Source organism: Polyergus mexicanus, unplaced genomic scaffold (assembly GCF_030449975.1).
Source record: "Polyergus mexicanus isolate NDT 795.1 unplaced genomic scaffold, iyPolMexi1.0 SCAF_17, whole genome shotgun sequence".
Lineage (NCBI taxonomy): Eukaryota > Metazoa > Arthropoda > Insecta > Hymenoptera > Formicidae > Polyergus > Polyergus mexicanus.
The window spans coordinates 6381168-6402574 of NW_027223337.1; the positions used below are offsets into that span (position 1 = coordinate 6381168).

The 21407-nt window shown below is 36.6% G+C and overlaps 1 long non-coding RNA gene across 1 annotated transcript in view; it reads right to left on the bottom strand.

The window, feature by feature from the left end:
• The window catches only part of LOC138940875 (uncharacterized), a 158876-nt gene that overhangs the window by 49901 nt on the left and 87568 nt on the right, over nt 1-21407 (bottom strand). The window contains exon 4 of the long non-coding RNA XR_011448082.1: nt 11244-13680. This is a non-coding gene — a long non-coding RNA (uncharacterized lncRNA). The remainder of the gene's footprint in view (nt 1-11243; nt 13681-21407) is intronic.

The window sequence follows — 21407 nt, forward strand, 5'->3', positions numbered from 1 at the left end:
AGATAAAAATATAATTTTTTTATTCGATACTTGAAATTCGTATAGCGCATATTATTGAAGAAATTTTAATTAGATCTAAAGGAGTATAGTTTTTATTATAAATAAATGTATCGATTCTCGCATTTCTCGCTACAATTAAAAAGAATAAATCATACATATTATATTATATTTTATCTTTAAATTATCGTCGTAGAATCAATACAATATATTTCTAGGAATATTAAATTTTGTTAAATTTTTTAAATGGTAGAAACCATAACCATTGAAAAAAACTATAACTATATATTTCGGTCAACAGATTCTAAATTTTCGTTTGATAAATGAATTCATTTGATGCACGAGGATAAGATGGAAGGGAGACGCTTGAATAAAGTAAAAGTTTACGTAGCAATTTTATTTGAATAACCTGCCGAATATAGGGAGCCGAGTCTCGGATAAACCCGGCTTTGCGCGTTGGATGGATGGAATCGCACGCGGGTAACGCGAATCGTTGGAAAATTCGACGGCAGAGAAAATAGTGGATTCTTGTTCGGCGCAAGACCCAACCAACCCACCTTCTTCTTTCTCACGGTCCGCGAGAAGATTGAACAAGACTGCTGAATCGCGCCGAACGCGAATGTCTGGATCGGAAACGGAGCACCGCGGGGATTCGCAAATTCACCGTGAAATCTTCCGCAAACGAAAGTAAGGTAACTCATTTCCGTTTCATCGAGACTTTCCGTGGCATTAAAAGAGCTCGGCTGGGGAGAGGGGGAAGGAGGAAAGAACGCGAGCTGAAAAAAGTGGTCCGAGATGGAGCGAGAAGAACGACGGATTAATTAACGTAACGTAATTAGCGCGCATATTGTGCGCGTCGCGCTGCTTCGTAGCCGCAGGTAAAAGGGTCAAAAAAACTTTAACCCTTTTCATCTTCGGGATCTTAATGTTATGAGAACATTCTTCCTCGTTCTTCATTTGAAAGTTTAAACCCTTGAGCGTAATCTTGAAGTTATTATTTTAATTCGCGGACATATAATTATTTACAATCAGTTCTTGCAATTATTTTGTCAAGCTATAAGATTGATCTATCTATAGTATACTATCTAATAGTATAAACAAATTTCCGATAACGTTTGTAGTCATAAAGAAATAATTCATGAGATATATCTTGATTTTTTCCTAAACAAAAAAAGTTCTCAGATGGAAAGAATTGAAAGAACATAGGCTGGTTAGAGCTTTTTCTTCTAGATGGATAAACCATCGGTCAAACGATTGTGATCGCAAATTATTTCTTAGTGGTTGATAGCTTTGATCGATGGATTAGGTTTGGATTGAATGATATATGATCGATAGTCTATGTGAGAAAAGAGATGCTTTTATGGCCATAGAAAGGCTGTTGCTCGATATTAACTCTTTCATGTTACCCCTTTTAGATATTTCAAGAATATTATTCCATCAAAGCTGTGTATTGTTGAAAGTATAAAAAATACATTAGAAAATATAGTAACGCGTGCGTAAAATAACGCCAATAATGTTAACATTAATTTTAAAACACTTTGTTAATGAATAATTTACTTCAATGCTTAATCAATCGCGCTCTATCTCTTTTAGCAAGGAAATGAGTAAAATAATTTTTTTTTTATTCAAGTAAACTCAACTCGCATTTAATATTATTTTCTAATTATTGCGCATGTCTGTGTAAAATGCCATGTGTATTTTTTACTATATAAATTAAAATATATGGATTTCGAGCATCTATCCTTTGATTATCGAGGAATTTTTTCGGACGTAAGTTTTAACCGCGCATCGGGCTTGTATGAAACGGTGCGGAAGATTGTTTACAGAAGTCGATGACCGGTCTTGTATACACAGCGATCCTTGTATTTGGTAACCGGATCGAGGAGAGTGCGAGTGCGAGAGCCGAGGTGCTTGCATTAAGCCGCTGTTCCAGGTCGACCGATTTGTCGAACGACACAGGCGAGGCTACGAGAACCCCCGAGCTTTTCTCTTTCTCTCTCAGACCTACAGTTCCCGATGAGCTTTATCGAGTGGACCTTTCTCACTTTTCAAGCCCGGGCGGATTTCCGTTCAAATGCACCGAAGAAAAGAAGATTTACCGAGGCGATCCGGAACCGGCTCGACGGCGGCAACGGCAACGGCAACGGCAACGGTAGCGTGGCGTGGCGGCCTCTTCTTTCAGGGATTACGAAGTTGACTTTCGCCGCTCAGTGGCGGTTGTATATAAAACCCACTTCGTGTTGGAAGAAGGGATTATTGATTGAAATAGGTCACCTCCGCCGGTGGCCTCCGCCCCCACGATTCCGTCTTTCCATTTGTACTCGCGGAAAGATCTCGTCGTTGACCTCTTTTTAAAGAATCCGATACTTGGGCTTTCTCCTTTTGATGGAATTTCTACTATATTAGTCATACATAATGCGCGTGTAATAGATGAAGAAAAGCTATAGTAACCGATATATAGAGCGATATTACTATAGTTATAATTTCTGATGTTGAATACAATTATTTTTTATAATACATTGTGTTTTAAGCCGATGTAAGGCTCTTTGTTTTTGCCTGACAGTGAGATGCTACGCAGATTTATCGCATTTCATTGGAATTTATAGTGTCACAACATTAGACTACACTCTCCACATAAACGACTCGCGTATTCTTCTTCCTGGGAATCTCCATATGCCTCTTTCTCTCCGGTGGCAACAGAAAAGGTAAGATCTACGAGGTGCAATCTTATCTAGCACCAATAAATTTAATTCGCCGACAGCCGGATTAAACCGTAGTAAATCTCAGCTATCTGAAGGTCGAAATCAGACCACTAAATGAATGAGCAGTCGATGATATCGTTCGCAATTGACATTATCTCTTTCGCGCGACTTCATCAATAGTTTATTTACTGAAGCTTCTCAAGTATCATATTAAAGTATTCGCATATTAAAACAATCTTTAATGTCAATATTATGGATTTATATATTATTAATCCATAACCCAAATATTAAATGTCGGTCAACTTTTTCAATCTCTTCTGACGCGTTGACGTCTTTTTCTGGTAATTATTAGAATTTTCACGCTTTTCGAAAAAGACGCGATATCAAAAACGAAATTATATACGATGCGACTTCATCCCGACATCACGAGTTAGGTTGACGTTAAAAGACGAGAAGGTACACCGAGGCAAAGCCGTAAAACCAACTGAAACTGCCATTAATAACTTCGAACGAGAGTGCCGAAGTTTTAATGGAATTAATGTGGCTCCGAGGGCTGCTGTTGCTGCAACAACGTGCCAACAACGGCCATGTGTACAGCACGCATTGTATAAAGCACAATGGTACATCGTTTACGTAATACTCGCGTGTCGCTCAACAACGCGTTCGACACATTTTTCATATCTATACTCGAAATAAAGATTTATACGCGACTTATATTATTTCCAGTATCTTCGAATAAAAATATTATAACACTAACATAAAGTATAATTATCATTTCTTCTTTTGCTATGACACACACAATTACAACATATGTAATTTTAACAAGACTTTGCTCAAATAGCTATAAAATTTGATATATTGCTCCATAATATTTTTATAAAATTTCTGATAGTTTGTAGATAATAAATTGAGATGTTTAAGAAGCACTATATTCCAAGTTAATAATAAACATTATAATTAAATCGATATATCTATATTGTAATCATATGTAAAGGTGGCGTCTCATTTCGCGAAAACTCATTAATTGTTGAGAGTTCTAGCTTTATTTTTAATAGTTCTAAAGTTTGTGACAGATTAAACAAATAGTTTTGGCGTCAAGAGATATTTCATGCGCTTAAAATCTGGCAAGAAATGATAAAAAAAATTCAGAGAACAAAGTGAAACGCAGCATGAACTTGACGTCTTAGTTCCGAGCCATTTTTTTCTTTAATAGCCAGAACTATTCGTTTAATCTATTAAGTACTTTAAAATTATTAAAAATAAAGGGTAAACTCTCAACAATTAATGAGTTTTCACGAAATGAGATGCGCACGCGCGCACACACGTTGTAATAAATATCAACATTTCCCTCAAGAGACAATAGTTGTGTACGAAAGTACTTCGCGTAGCTTTTCACGCGTGCCTTGTCACGAACAAAATTAACACGCGAAATCCTAGTGGAAGAGATCTAAATGCGTTATTGTCGGGCTTGCATACACCATGAGTTCTACATATCAAAACCTAGTTTCGGATCAAATTTGTGCGCGCACTCGGTCCCAAAGGACCGCCGCGTCGAAAATATCTCACCGCGCTGCGCCGGAAGTAGCTGAAACAAAAGTCCGAACACACACGGTTGATCAAGCCGACGGGCGACGGCTGCGCAGGTGGGAGATAATCCTGAATGAAATTTGCGCGCGTTCCCTCGTCCCCGGGGAAAAGCGGAATCGCGTGCGGCAGCCGTGGCGGAAATAAGTCAGAAATGATTTTCACGCGGCGTGCCGGGCGAACTTTGTTATTCCCGTCGACGTATACGCGGCTCCGCGAATAGGTCTGGCGGATTCTCGCCCGTATTGTTCTTAACACACGATCTTCTGGCACGTGAATCGATTTATCGAGCACTGACGACAATAGCCAAGAAATATCGTTATTGTCTACGAAAATGTCTATACGCATTTGCATAGACAAATCGAAACATATTCACGCGAGATATATTATAACGATTTAATTTAATTATTCAGAGATTTTCGCGTGTATTAATTACAATCGTGAAAAACATAAGCAAAAATCACACGAAATACTCTCGTATACAAATATTATCTCTCGAGAGAAGTTTCCTAAATATGCTAGTATTAATTTTTTTAAATATATACACCGAATTTATCGTGACGTAAAGCCCACGTTTGTGCTAAATCTGCTCATGTCGCAAATTTAAATGAAGATTTAAATAAAAACTTGAAGTGTAAAAAGTAGGTCGCAATATTTATCTTTGTTTAATTAAACATGCACGCATTGCAGATAACAAGAAAACAATTCTTTCGTAAAAAAAATTTGAAACATATTATTCTGTCATAAAATAAATTTCTTTCATGCGCTGAAAATGTCATTCTAATACAAATATCAAATTATCTCATAAAACTCATATCTACAATTTCAATCCTATTTCTATAAAAAATAGAATTCGATTGGCGCGATTTTGCATCGCGATATATTATTGTTAGGGACTAACGATCAAGTTTTTATCTTTTTTCGCGTTTGTTTGACATGCACTTGTTCATGTGTCCATTGCGTGTAGAGAATATTGCTTTAGCGCGTATAACATTGGGGCCCCGCTACCATCATAATAACTCGAAATGGACCGAAATGGCATACGACCGATGGAAGTTTTATCGATGCTATGGTCGCCGTTAGCAAATGGAATTTGTTGCCGCGTCGCCACGTCTGCCATTAAAATTATTGCTCACGTCACGTTGCTTCCGTTCGACAACGATTGGCAAACGATTGATAACAATCTTGTCAAGGGACATAGTCGGCAAAAAGATTGGAAAATCATCCCTTTCGATGTATTTATATTTTTCTTCCGATACGATAAAAAAATTTTTTTAAATTTTAATTTGCCTTTTAAATGGAGTCGCAATAGAATTAAACTTATTTCTTTTATGTGTCTCTTGTGCGTCTAGGAGCGTTTTACAATAATTAAATTCTATTAATATACAAAACTCGAATCAAACATGATTACTAAACAAACTTATATGCTTTGTTCGTGTCTTTCGAATTTCTCGGGTCTACTTGCGAAGAAAATTTGATGCACGTAACGTTTCAAATAGTATATTCAATTCTCTTCTTAATCGGGCTTACATATTGTCTCCTACGAAAGCGGCAATAAATTTCCGATCGGATACATACAATATATACAGGGAGGACAATAAGTTTTTGTGTGATTATTATTGCTGGTGTGGCGCCGACTACACACATACCACGGTCGTGAAAAGGGAAAAGTTTAGATAAAGGCACCCCCTTTTATGGTGCATTAAAGACTGGAAACGGGTCGTACAGTTATTTCGTCTAGAAGAGGGAAAACAGGGGAGGGAAAACTCGCTAGCTTCGAATGACGTGCTCACGGCCGTAAAAAACTGCTAGGGGTAAATTGTATGTACGCCGTGTATATATTCAACACATCGTCGATTGCGATAGCACCTGAAACAATTTGGATATCGGATCGAGCGCCGAGAAACGCATGCGCCAATTGAGAGACATCTCATTCGCTTTGCAAATAAAAAGTGGATACGAAACCGATATGTAATCTTCGTCGAGTTCTCGATTCTCGATACTATTAGCTGTGAAAAAATGTATTCTACGCGTTCTTACGTTTCATTATCATAAAGAAATGCAGAATTTGCTTTTTTATTTCTATCATAGCAAAATCTATGTTTTTCAAAATTCTATCGCAAGAAGCTATTTTAATAGAAAAGATACGGTGTATATATATATATTCCATAATGCACGATAAAAACTTTACCAATTAAAATCGATTTTCATATAAATATGCATCATACTTGATTTTCTTAATTTCTTAACAATTAATATGTCCGTTTTAATATCGCAAATTTATTGATATCGGGAACGAAAATATCAAGATAGCGAAAACGCACGTGCCTCTCGCATATTTAACGCGTCAAGTCACGCGTCTGTTTTCGGTATTGTTATGGTACTGTTGCCGCCAATGTCGTAGGAGATTATCGGCACGATCCTAGTAAGAGGGCAGAAGTCATCCAATCTCCGAAAGGGAAACTAGTTATACCGTCGGACACGGATTTGAACTTTGCGAACGCTTCCTGCGAGATAGCCCGGGGGACGCGAGGGTCCCCAAATGGACTGATTTGAAATTCCGCCGTCGCTACGCGAAGCGCGATGCGACGCGACGGGGAACGAGAATAAATGTCGTACGAGAATAAACAAATGTCCCATGTCGCGCCTCCGATTCGTCTTGTCCGTAATCGACGCGGGAACCGTCTCGCAAAACTAAACACAGATGCTCTCTCGCTGTATATTATAGCTTCATCTAGTGTAGGACTGAAAGAGAGAGAGAGAAAGAGAGAGAGAGAGAGAGAGAGAGAGAGCAGCTTTCGATCGATATCTCTGTGACGAGGATCTTTTACGAGGCGTACTCGGTACGCTCACCTTTATACATATATCTAAACGCTTCAAAGCTACAGCAAATTCAATTTAATATATTTTAACGTGATATTTCAAAGATAAAATTATGAAAATAATGACGTGTTAATTATAAAATTCACAACAAATCCGGATCGAGCTAATTACGCGCATGTCAGAGAATATTAATTAGCACTTTATTAACATGGAAATAATAACAGCTATTCGCAATGTCGCGGCCCGATGATACGGTCGTCACAAGCAAGCGATGTCCTGTTTTTACTCTAAATACATCATGCACACGTGAAGCAGCGGTTATGGATACACGCGAATCCTTAAATGGAATTTGCTCAATCGCATATGTTGCATCCAGAGCGGAAGGGGGGAGAGGAAAGATAGGGAGGAAGGGAGAAAAGAGAGGGGAAGAGTATGACATACCGTCGCACACGATTCAAAACTCCTCCGGTGCTGTTTCTCGCGATCGAAATATAGAGGAAGAAAGAAACGTGCTTTTAAATTCCACTTTTGTCAGCCACGAGAGAGCACAACAACAACGGACACGTCACGAGAAATTCAATCCCGGCTCTTTACGCCGCATCCCATCGCGTCGGTTAAAAGCATCCGCACGATGACAGTTTGTTTTACGAACGGACTTGTCCATCCCTTCCCTCTCCTCTCGCATCAACCCCTCAGCCTTTGATAGCGACGCTCCATTCTTTGTTCTTCTATTTATTATACCTACAACTAACTAACTTTCTCTACTATTCCGACTGCGTGGCTATAGCAGCCGTGTCGCTTACAAGCAGATTTTTATGATGCTGCAGAGACAATAGATAAAGAAAAGAAAAGGGGGAAAAAAAAATTTAGATTGACTCTGTGAGCAATCCCTTTAGGAAACATGATGAGAAAGAGAAAATTGGAGTATACTCCGCAAAAGTCAGGGATGCCGAATTTTACCAACTGTCCAAAGACTAGTAACTAGATAAAATAAATCAATACCACGGATCTGGAGCAGACAACGCTATTGTAAAACGAGATAAAAATATACGAGATGTATTGTGGCATTTATGTGAAAATTTAGCAATGTATTCTTCAAATTGAAGTATAATAATCTGTTCTGAAAATTTATATCAAGAACAAATAACACATATGCGCGTGTATGTATGAATATTAATATAAATAATAAAATATTTAAATTGATTTCACGAAACGGTTTGTATGTAATCAGATATGGAAAGTATTTTAATTTTCAAGTTATAAATCAGTTTCTTAAAAGCCAAATTGATGAAATGCGCTTTTTATAAATTTCCTAATTTTAACATCACGAAATACACGAGTGCTTTGATATAGAAATGAAAAAAATTTGAAAAAAAAGTGGAGTTGATTGGTTTGGTTTCTAAAAAGTTCAAATAATATTATTATATCGAATATACAGAGCATTAGAGACGAATTCATTCTGACGGTCGTTTTTAAAGTGATCCGGCAATTAATAGTGGAACTAAATTAAGTTTATTGATAAATGCCCTGATTGTTACCGCGATATTTTCTCTCATCGAAAACTCGAGTTAACAAAATTTTCATCAGAATCTACAGAACAGCTGAAACTTGATCAACTGGAGCATAGTTATCAGATCTGTGGATTTTTCGACGTTTGAATCCGGGTCTCTTTTGATTCGTAAAAAATTTATTTTTTAATTCCGTGACTTCGCTAGAATCCGACATTGAGGCGTCATCAAAATTTCCGCGATTTCATAAATGATGCATCGATCCAATAAAATTACTGCATTTCTACCTAAAAGAAATTATTCACGACGAAATGTCATTAGTAATTTAGCAATTTAAATCTATTACGCGACATTGTTTCGAAATAATTAATTCATTTCATTCAATATTGTCAGCAAATATATCACGATAAAGTTCGTTGCAATCGCTCGATAATGAACAGAGCAAGGGGACATGCCTCCGTTACTTTGAACAAAATTATTTCCATCTGAATGCAAACATTTGAAACGGTTAAATAGAATGAGAGATTGAAACGAGATCGATGCAGAACTAATTAATAAGTTTGTCGCCAAATATCACAAGTATGTGCACAACAATTTTACTACGAAACAAGCTCAATAAATTGTAGTAGATTAAAATCGTGATTATATAATTATAATTTATTATATAATTTTATCGTGTGTCTATACATATTGCGTATATGTATGTGTGTGTGTATATATACCTGTACTTTAAATATCCGTAAAATTATCTGATTAATAATCATATTTATCTTTACTAATTGTAAAGTATTTTTGCAAAATAATGTCGCATTTTTTTCAGAGCGAAATACTCGCGATTTCTCAATTTGTTCGCACTTCAGGATTTAACGTATGTTACAGCCCAGTCATGTTTCCTGAGTTCGTCCGGCAGAAGAAAGAGGAATATATCGCGTCTATCTTAAATCGCAGACGAGAGAGCAACTTCGGTGCGTATCATCATGCGTGAAGACGAACGATGGACGATCATATATCCATTATGTATACGCGCGCTCGTCCGATAAAGACACCGTTCAAGAGTCAGAGGAAGAGAGAGCGTTATGACGAATCGCTCGACGTAAAGTAGCCTCGAAGTGCAGCTGGCAACGTATATCCGGAACCAAAAGGATACTCCGAATGTGACTCCGTGCCGAGCAACATTTCACATCGGACAGAAAATGTTCCCGGCCGTAAAGCCGTTACTACATATCCTCGGTATTTACTACGGCCGTTCTCTTTTCTCTTTTCCTCTTTCTCTGCATTTGGCATATAAAATCGAGTCTAACACAAAGGTAGTAAGAATTCGCTCTTTCTCTCTCTCTCTCTCTCTCTCTCTCTCTCGTTCTTCCTCTTTGTTTCAATTGCCGCCAAGTAAACGACGTTATTGTACAGCAACGTTATTGTATTTCTCGCGATCACGAGGCGTATTCTCGCCACAATTCAACGCTTCTATTTTAATGCTAATCCACATAATTTGATTCCGCGAAGCTGATTCTCTAACTGTTATCGTATCATACGAAGAATATTTGCACGAAACGAGGTGTTGATTCGAAATGGAATTTACTAACAATGACACGAATAAATTCATATATTTGAAATAAAAAGTTGCCGTTTGAATATTCAAACCTTTTTAAATAACGCTAAAATATTTACTGATCGTTCTCGACCAAAAACATAATATTCATAAAGCTGTAGCTCAGTGTATTTCTTTTGTCAATTTTGTAAAATTGCAACGATTGCCACACGAGTGCGGCAAAGAATTCGCGCGTATAAATCAATAGCGATTTTATCGTGACTCAATTAAATCGTAAATAATTAATTTACCGCGGACTAGCAGACTAGCGGATAATGAAATTGGTTTAAATTGATTATATTGCTCGATTCTATAAACGCTCATGTATTTCGCGCCGGCATACGTTTCACGATAATGAATTACGACACGTGGACATTTTCGAAGGATTAGCTTGTACTAAAAGCGATTTAAACTGTTAGTCTTGGTCTCTCGATATGTCACATATATGTACATAAATCATTAAATGCACCGAGTAATCATATTATTGCGGTTATTTAATTATTGATATAATAGCTAATCTTTGATTCTGTGTGAGTAGCATTATTTATGCTTAGCGTAATTGTCAGTCCGTAAATTACATTTTTGTAAAAATTTGTTGCAAAAATTATATATATATATATATATATTTAAATAATAAATGTATAATATAACATAGAACAAACGTGCGATTCGCAATAAAATTTTCTACTTTCTTTAATTATTTAAAAAATTATTTGAAATTTCAAATAATATAATAACTCATTGTTATTGTATTTTAAACCAAACTTTTGCAATAAATTCATTAACTATTAATCATAAATTAATAAAACTAATAAATTAACTTATTAATTAATAAGATTTATTCTGTAATATTCGATATTTTTCTATTTAATCATCAATTTTTTTTCATTGACAAATATATATATTGATTTTATATATACGAAAAAATTATAAAAGAATTCCATGTAATCGAAATAATTAACGCTTATTGCGCGAAAGTTGATAATGACAGATCATTAACTAAATAAAATTGTAAGAAATTTTTTTAAGCACAACACTCACCCATTGTTGAATCCCGCCAATAATCCACTTCATCCGATTAATCCAAGGCTAGTAATCGAAATTCTTCAAGTAACCCTATCGATTCAACTCAATGTACTTTTATCACTTTGCACTCACGAAATTCTTTTCACTCCCGATTCTCTCAAGATACATTTAATATAAACACGTAACTTTAGAACTCGACATTTTACACTCACGATATCAACAAAGTTCACGTACACAAATACGATGAAATAACGATTGAATTTACGATATCACTGCATTTCACGAACGCGAAAATACTTGGATGATACGCTTTTCAACATCGGTATACTTGACGAACGCGAACGCGAAAATACTCTTAACGCCAGACTTTTCGATTTCACTGCATTTTACGAGCACGAATATATCTCGCGACTGTACTTTTAATCGTTTAGATCTCATGGCGAACGAGTAAGAGAATAATCTTAAACGCCGCCATTTTAGAAAGTCGTCGTACTCGCGACGTTATTACAATGTTCCGACGTTTCCGAGCGAAGGTCGCGGACTGACATGAGAGAGTTAAAGGATAACGCGCAACCCGCGCATTAAAGTGTTGATGTTATTGAAGTGTTTCATCTTCGTCTTGTACACGACTATATATACACGACACAAGAATATTTTTGGCCATATTTTTGAAATATTTTCAGCGGATTTCGCGAACAAACTTCTTCACGCGACATCTTGACTCGAAACCATTTGCGATTCTCGAAATATTATGAGAAAGTGTATCGGAGTTAACTTCGATACCATAGATTCCCGACCCGATTCTTTAATCGTTTTCTATCCGTAACCTATTTCATAATATATAGAAGAAATCGCATATCTCTCGATTAATCTTTTAATGAAGAAGAAAATAATAGAAAGAAAAGGCAGATAGGAAAGTCGAATCTTTTTGAAAATATTATGAAAGGTTAGGTGTGTCGATTCGATCAGCGATCAAGTATTGCCGAACATTCGATTCATCTCAACGATCGTGCATGTTTATTTAAACGTTACAGAAAATCTACGCGATAAGAAAGCCTAGTTTAAGAAAGAATACTTTACCAAAAAGCAAGATTCTTTCGCACGGATCGCGCGATGAAGGCTTATTCGCGTAATAAACATTGCAACGGTCAATCGAAGCGTTTGTTGTCTATTGGTACGATTGGTTTATACATTTAGATCCGGCAGGAACTAAGGGCGAGAACCAATCGTATTAAAGAATTTTGCAACAATTGGAAAGCTGCTTTTTCTGCTGAACGCAGCCATTGGTGCCAACTTCAACACACACACGCGCACATATATGAAATTCTCTCTAGATTTTTATTTAGAAGAAATTCAAGGATTTTATAGATATCTCGAACATAGTTTCGGGAATAATTAATTCTGTGCAGATCCGAGTCATGTACACAGCCGTCGCTTTGTATGTTTGCGCGCACGTGGCCAAAAATCTTATCCTACGCGCGATTACGTCGCGCCCCGTTACCCTCGTAGCGTAGATCGATGCGACTAATTGTTTGCCATCGGGAACTTTGCCGAGACGACATTCCGTAGTCCGGTCACGCGCCACCGACGCGAAATCCGCCGGCAAAATGCAATTTAATTAATCGTACATTCGCGTTCAGGCGGCGTGGCGTTGTAGCGTGCACGTGTAAGCCGCAAAACGCTTACGGGTCGCGCCGCTTCGTAATAAAGTTTTTATCCGTTCCGCTGTTATCCGCGTCATTCCTCTGCCGACGATATCGCGGTGTTACGTTACACATTACGTGTGCCCGTGTAAAAAAAAAAAAAATATATATATATATATATCCGTTCCACGCCCGAAAACGCACGTCGAGAATTTTGTCCTCCATTCCTAAATATTATTCCGTCTTGAGTAATAAGTAAAAGTTGTACAATCGTTGCGATTAAAAGTTGTATATATAGTGATATGACAGGCCTGTAAAAATAAGCGATAGAAAGACTCGCCATGAATCTGTATCAAAGTTCTAAGATTCACCGAGAGACCCGTGAACTCGTATCGATGTCAAACGGATCATTAATCCCGAGAGGGAAGGAGGCAAATCTATTCGGATTGAACCGCGCATGTCGATACGGGGATAAGTTAGCGAGAGATGTCATGTTACTCTGTGTCGAGATGGTCTAACATGCGCTTCCTGTTCTGTGATCCGGGGCACTATCGATACCGTCGATTATTCACCGGAACTATCCAATTGAACTTTGCTTGCCAAGGGCGTACTTCGTATCCCAGTCCTACGAAACTTGTCTCACGTGCGAGTAAAGGTAATTCCACTCCAGGGTTGTCCGAAGGCGCTCCAATGTATGGAAGGGTTGTAGTAACTAGTCTTTCTTTAGTCGGTACATTCCCCCGATCTCCACGAAGTCGAGGGAACTCCTTGTTCTCCGAAGAACGATTTCGTACTCGATCCGAGAGAATCTATCAACATGCAATGGATATCGTAAATTGTGCGAAAATACAGTAAAATTCTGCATAAAATGTCACAAAATTAAAAAAGATTTAAGATTCTTAGATATATATTCACAATGTTAATGAATCAATAAGAGAGTGTTTAAGGCGCAAATTTAATTAAAAAATTAAAAAATGTATCAAAAAATATAAATTACTGTCTATTGCATAATTATTAAAAAAAAACTCTCGATAAGATATTATAATATATTTTTCACAATCAATAAAGATATAAGAAAAAAATTAAAATTATTTTTCCGACGTTACGTCTTCATCAAATAAAAGAACAATACATCTACAGCCGCTTGCCAATCTAATAGCTGTGGCGTTGAATATTTTTTTCCGGAAATTGGATGTTTCATTGTTTGCATAATAAATTTACTCGCGACGTCGTCTCTGTACATAGATTGAACATCTCGATATATGGGAGACTATTTCGAATAACTATACCGAAGGCCAGGAGAAAGAAGGTCGAACGATAAACTTACTCGAGAAAAAGTGACACGATTGAATATGCCGAATAAATGTTTGTCTAAACGAAACAAAAAGATAGATAAATTAATTAGAAAATCAATGACGTAAGAAAAACAAGCAGAGAACAATAGAGATAAATGTTCATACGTTGACGGTCAAAAATACGTGAAAAAACTCACAATCAGATGAGGAATTTGTATAAAAATAGATCGACATTATAAGAAGAGCTCTTCAAAAATAAATTAATATGTTTCAATTAGCTTAAATTAATTTAATATTTAACTTATATTAATTGTATGTTATTTAAATAATATTAAAATCTACTTTTAATGATAGTAAGAAAATCTTCTATTTTGTGCTAGTTTATTGGAAGAATCATAAAAATAAAATAAATAAATACAAAAAAAAAAAAAAAAAAAACAGTTTGAATAAGTGCCATGTAAAAAGCACAGCAGAAAGTTTTCTTCCTACCGGAAAAGTTTCATTCTCGTCGCAAATCTATGGTGAACAGTCTAACGAGATAGTCGCCTTTTGTTCCTGTCGCTGCGGTGTCGAAAGATCTCCATTTGTAACTTTAAATTCGTAACCGGCAGCATATTTCAAATGCGATATAGACTGAATCTAATACGATTACATCGTACGTAAGGCGAGCGGGAAGTCAAACTCGGGAAGAATGAAGACGGCACGGGACGAAAACTTCTTCATAACTATATCCGGAACTGTCTTAACCGTTGAACTGAACGGGTTATAGCCCCCGGGATTCGACCTTTTAGTGCGCCACTTGTGATCTTTCTTCATCACCCTTGTTTCCTTAAAAAATTTATACCGATAAAATCCTACTACTATATAAATGTATCTCTCTCTATTTCATTCAAAAACGTAGCATTTGAGATTAATTGATAAAATGTAGGAATATTTATTAATTTGTATTAATACAATTTATATCATTTTTATTTATATTTGTATATAATTTATATATATTATTATTATATTGTATAATTATTATTATATAATTTATAACATTTTCGCCGTTTATCATTCGAGAATTCCACATTTTCTTTTTCATATCTTTATATTTTCTTGCTTATAAACATCTAAGCCTCTCAAAACTGATCAATCATTCTATTTTTCGTAAATTTCTTAATTTTAGTATTAATTATGTACAATTATGTACTCTGTGTGTATATGTGTGTGTGTGTGTGTGTATGTAGTAGTAGTAGTAAAATTTAAAAAATTATAAAAAGTGGAATTATTCGGTTTCACTTCTGAGAGGCTCATATATATATATATATAAAACACAATTATTTTAAATATACATCAAATCCATGTTATATAACATTTTTAGATTGATATCATTTCGCGGACAAGATCACAAAGTTATGTATGATATAAAGTTGCCGTACGGCCCATACATATATTGTATATAGAGGCAAATTTACGCGCTGCAGTCGACCGAATCAGCTCGTAAAGTATCCTTGTTGTCAGATTTTTCTCCTCGCTGACACGTAGAGCGGCTTTTCACGTTGCCGCGCCTTTTGCGTATTTTTATTTGCGTTTTCCGCGATTCGTGTCCCACTAAATCGCTAATCCCGACCCCCGCCGTATCCCGTTCGTCGTCGTGTCGACTTTTTGCGTCGAACAAACATCTCGTTTTAATCCGCATCGCGCGTCGCCGGATACTATTTCATCCATCCGGATCCCGCCGAATTTGTCGCAAGATTCTTTACGTTCGTGCTTTACACTAGACATGGAAAATATGAACGAAGAATGAGAGGAGAGTTTGCGTTGCGGTAGAACATTTTTCATCGCGCGCGGTTTATGATAGAATAAATAAATAAACTACCAATCTTAATATATGTATATTCGAATTGTATATTTTTTGGTTAAATTATGCGAACAGTTCACTTAATTTTATCGTCATATTTCAATAATTTTTAATTATAAATATCATAAAATGACACATAAGATTCTAAAGTTGCATTAGTAATCTTTAATAGATTTCGTATTATTACATGATACAATATGTGTGTGTGTGATATTCGCTCGGATTAAAATCAACGGCTTCTCAATAATTGCACGCCAATTTGACAATTAAAACTCCATTTTTGCGCTCGTCATGACAAACGAGAGAAAATAGGTGTCATCGTTACGTTTGCGTGATGCAACTACAATAAACATTGTTACTGGTGTGTCGCAAAATGCACGAATAAACATTGCATATATTTTATAGAGGCAATGCGCAAATTCGTGCGCTGTTCATTCACGCATAAATCATTCTGTACAATCGTGCGATCCGAGCACGCGCGACGTTACTGCAACACCAGAGAAAAGTCGTAAAACAATAGCGATAAAGCTCATTCGGCGAATCTAATCTCGAAGCAACAATAAATCGATCTGTCCAATTTATGAGTCTCACGTGTATATGACAAAATCCATTAAATCCCCTAAAGCCTGCGCATACGATGTTCACTTTATTGTTGGGAAAATGACATATAACGGGAAAAAAAAAAAATCATTTTTATATTATCATTGATGTTTGGTCATTAATGATCGATATGTAAGTCTGAAGCAAACATGAAAAAAAAAAAAAAAAAAAAAAAAAAAAAAAAAAAAAAAAAGTTTGGAGTTAACTTTTAAAATTTACAGCTAGAGTACACAAGTTTTTCAGTATTATCGCAATGCTTTTACAATCCAGAGTTGTAATCTCACTTAGATTTATATTTTACACACTTACTTGATGTATGGCATATTTTAAAAATAATGTGTGTCTATGAGTAACTCTAATCACTATTTTCTAAAAGATGCAGATTGTTAATAACAAAATTAAGGCTATTAAAAATTCCATCGATTGCACCATCGAACGCGTTCGTTAAAATTCTCGCTATTAAGGCAAGAACTATACAGGAACGTCAATCTTGTGGAAGAACATAAAATCGCTCCATCAGTGATCAACAAGACAGCTGACCGCTTTGCCGAGGAAGTTTTCGTTACGCGAAAAGGGTGAGTAAAGATAGACGGCTTGGATGGTAAACCGGGAAATCGTCGGTGGCCCACGAGGGAATATTATGCAAAGTGGGAAACAGATGCACGACTCCCTCGAGCGCGATGCTCCTATTTTTTGTTGCTGCTACGAGGCGAGCCGTCGTCCCGTATCTTTTGTAACCATGGCCGGTTAAAAAGAGCGAGCGTAAAAAGAATGAAAAAGCCTCCGCAAGACACGGTTGGCCGACTTATCTCGGCTGAGATTCTTGTGGCCCTTTTGCCACAAGAATTCTCTGAGAGAACTCGAGAATCTCGAAGGATGTGGAATTTCCGCGTCGAGACGTAAACAACGCAATTCTTGTTGACAGTCTAGAAATCTTGTCACTTTTTACTTTTCTACAAATCGTTATATATAATGTGCCAAGATTATCGGCTCTTTCAGCTGTAAATTTTTGGAAGACATTTCCATTCACGATTAAAAATAATTGAAATGCTTGGTTAATAAAATAATAAAAAGAGGAAAAATTTCTCGAAATAAAGAAATTATTCTTTTAATAATTTGCAAGTTCATTAATAATTTTTAATTGTTTGTCAATTAGTCGTAATACTTATAGCTAATGTTATTTCTCTTTGTGCAACAAGATATATATATAAAACAATAGATTATATAACTTTAACTGATAATTCATGGCGTTGCAAGCATCGATCGTTATTCGTACGGTAGTCGTACGATTTTCTTATCGTCTTTGAATCATGCATAAATCCTCGTCGAAAAATGTTTTTCGCCGATTTGCAGTCTCGCAGCGAGTGCAGTGAGTCGAACGTTTTGGCGCGACCGGAACGCATTATACCGGCGAATGCAGATTTTTTCGTCGGAAGAAAAGCGGGGCACTGAATTTAAATGCAGCACCGTAGCGCACACAGATCTATATTCGTGAATTTATATACGAAATACTCGCAGAGGTTTACGTTGGAGAGAGAGAGAGAGAGAGAGAGATAACGTTCTCCACGCGCGCGTTCTCGCTCCATACTTCTGAAATATTCATAACTCAAGATCATCCTTAACTCACTAATTGATATTCCGCGCATCTGGAACTCGCTGCACCAACAGGTGTGCAAGTTTGAAGCTCCGTTCAGCCGCGCCAACGTTTAACGTATCAATCTCTTTCTCATTCTTCTTCTCCTATTATTTATTTTCTGGGAATAATACGCACCGCTACCGATGATATCCCTTTCAAAGATGCGCATCTCGCACGCGGCTGCATATTAATCCGAAGCAAATCCGAAACAGACATTTTAAACAAATATACCCTGTTGGTTCGTTCAAAAATTTAGACAGTGATCCTATCCCTCTTTCGCGCTTATTGATGAATATTGATGCGGTAATATACGACATTCTAGATTTATAGTGTTTTACTCGCGCGCGAATCATGTGTTTATTCTTTAAACAGTTTACAAAAACTACTGCAATTTTCAATGCGACGATAAAGTTTTTATAATTTCCTAACTTCCCAGTATTTTGCCACTCGACAAAAAGATATTCAGATGTTTCTTTTTAATACCGATACATTTACTCCAATATATATTTACTTCGAATCAGATCCGTCAAATACTCGCCTCTTCATTTTAGAAGCAAATCTGACATTCAATATTCGAGCGATGACCTTGCCATTCGAGAGAACGTGAGCGAAATCCTTCTCCATATTGTCACGAAAGTGAGAGACCGTGCAGATAAAAGAAAAAAAAAAGCAAGAATACGAGGGAGGTACTCGAGTATGAGAAGATAACGAAAAATGTTCCCGCCATCTGCTCGCGGGACTTTTGGGAGTGAGAGGGACTTGAAAATCACTTTCACGCCGATTCCGCGGACGGGCGGTCGCACATTCAGTCTGAAAATTTCATTTTCATAACTTACACCACGGCAGTTTGTCTCCTGATGCGTCGCACGGGTATATCCCTTTTCTCACAATGACAGAGAACGTCGCTGAGTGGAAACGAATTTTTATCGTGCTCGATATTTTCTTGAATTAGAGACGAATGAACGAAAAGATCTTATTTGTAACATATAATCACTCGCAAAATTTGTATTCTACGTGTGTGTATATATACAATATAATTTAGGAATCGAAGGTCTTCGAAGAGAAACGAAGAGATCAATGTGAGGATCATTTATCCATTATCGTAAATCGGATTGAATCATTAGAATTAGGTCTCTTCCACGTTACTAACGACGGAGCGAGAACTCAAGTTGACTGCTTTATATTCAAAGTCTAACAATCCTTCCGATCGTAATTACTAAAATCTATGAAGTTCCTTCTCGATAATGGTTCAACTTCTCTCTGGATAAATCATCAAATAGAGATTCCGTTCAAAATCGATTTGCAGGCGAAATCATTTCGTGGAAAGAAATGCATAAATATTTTATGAAAAAAATAAAAATAAAAATTATATATAATATATAATTTATTTTTTATTTTTTTCTCCATAAAATATTGCGTATGTGTATGTAACATCAACGACCAGTAGCAAAAGTTTAATTACATTAATGATATTGTTAATCTGATAATACGTTCAGTCTAATAAGAGCAGTTACCCTCTAATATTCTAATTTGCTAGTGTAAAAGCTTATTTGCATCTGCCGATCAGATTTAATATTCGCTAGAGACCATATCGTAAATTTATTATAATAATATTATCGTTATAATCTGACGAATGTTAAAATGCACATGTATGTGCTATAAACAGCACGTATTTAGTTGCATTTGATCGGCGCCGCCGCTGCGTAAAAACGCATATCGGATGCAGAAAAGAAAAGTCATCTGGCGCCTTGTAAAATCTCGAAGCCGAGGGTCTTTCCACTTTGGAGCTAAAATCTGGGACGCGCTAGACGAGGGTTGCGGGCAGTTGCCGAGGGACGGATGCGGGCTAAAGAGCGCGAGATGGAAGAGTGAAAAAGACAAGGAAAGAGGCAGCGAGAAAGGTCGCGCGCGCGATACAGAGAGAAAAAGACGGTATAAGAACGGAGAGATGGAAAAAAAAAGACCCACGAGGAGCTTGAAAGATTTCACGTCGGCTTCCTCTTTTCTTCTACCAGTTTTACCTTCCCCGCCCCGCTACGCTGATGGCAGCCTCGCGTCGGATTATCTTCCACCTTCAAGCATCCCGAGAAAGACTTTCCTGTGCTCGCAAGAGATACTGCATTCTGTATCGTTTAAGGAAAAGAAGGAAGAGAAAACGCGCCGAGGGAGCGCGCGCCCGCCTTCAGTCTCAGCTCGTTGCCAAAGTCGATTTCCTTTCTCGAGAAGATATTAAATAGCGGAATTCGCCTGCGAGTCTTTCGTCGAATATAATCTATTAGATAGCGTATTCGCGCAAAATTCTCTTTTCTTTGGTAGTTGAGATATAATTATCCCCGATGGCGATAAGTAGCGTCGAAAACAACGAGGATAATTTTCTCGTTTCAATTAATCTTATCTTAAAGCGATAAACGCGGAACGTTCCCGATTCATTCCGGCTACGTTTAACGATATAGTATATTTTACAAACAGTTAAGAAGAACTAATCCTTTAAATTAATGTCCGTGAAGCGAATGTAAATAATTGCCTGCCGTGCAGCGAAAGACAACGAAGCTTATTGCGCGCGTCAAGATTATAGAGTTTTAGCGTTCCTAGGAGTTTTATGCTAAACGAAATTTTAATGTCATTTTCGTGCATGCTTCGAAACGCAGAATCATGTCTGCATAATGCCGGCGCATGCTTGCCAAAAATTAAATCTGCGGAGATCAAAGGATTCAACTTAGCTTCCCACCTTTGTGCATCTATCCTGTTGCAATATGCCAAATGACATACCGGATCGGACGGAGAAAATCATTTGACGCATAATATTTTTAACGAACACTCATGGTTGTGACAAATAGCAGCATCTTGTAAATCTTTTGCTCTATATTTGGCAAAACTATGCAATATAGAATTCTATTTTATCGTGAACAATATAAAGGGGATTTAATCAACCTCAAAAATATTCTTTTAAATATATCCTGTTTATAAAAGAAAAACAAGAAATAATTATCATAGTAAAATTATTATAAAGATATATATATATATATATAAGATAAAGAGTAAATACTTTTTATCTAGATCTAAAAAATTCATAAAAATATCTGCTGTTTTTAGAAAGCTTAAATAGTAAGATATATTAAAACCAAAAAGATATTAAAACTTTAGAAAATTTTGCTTCAATCT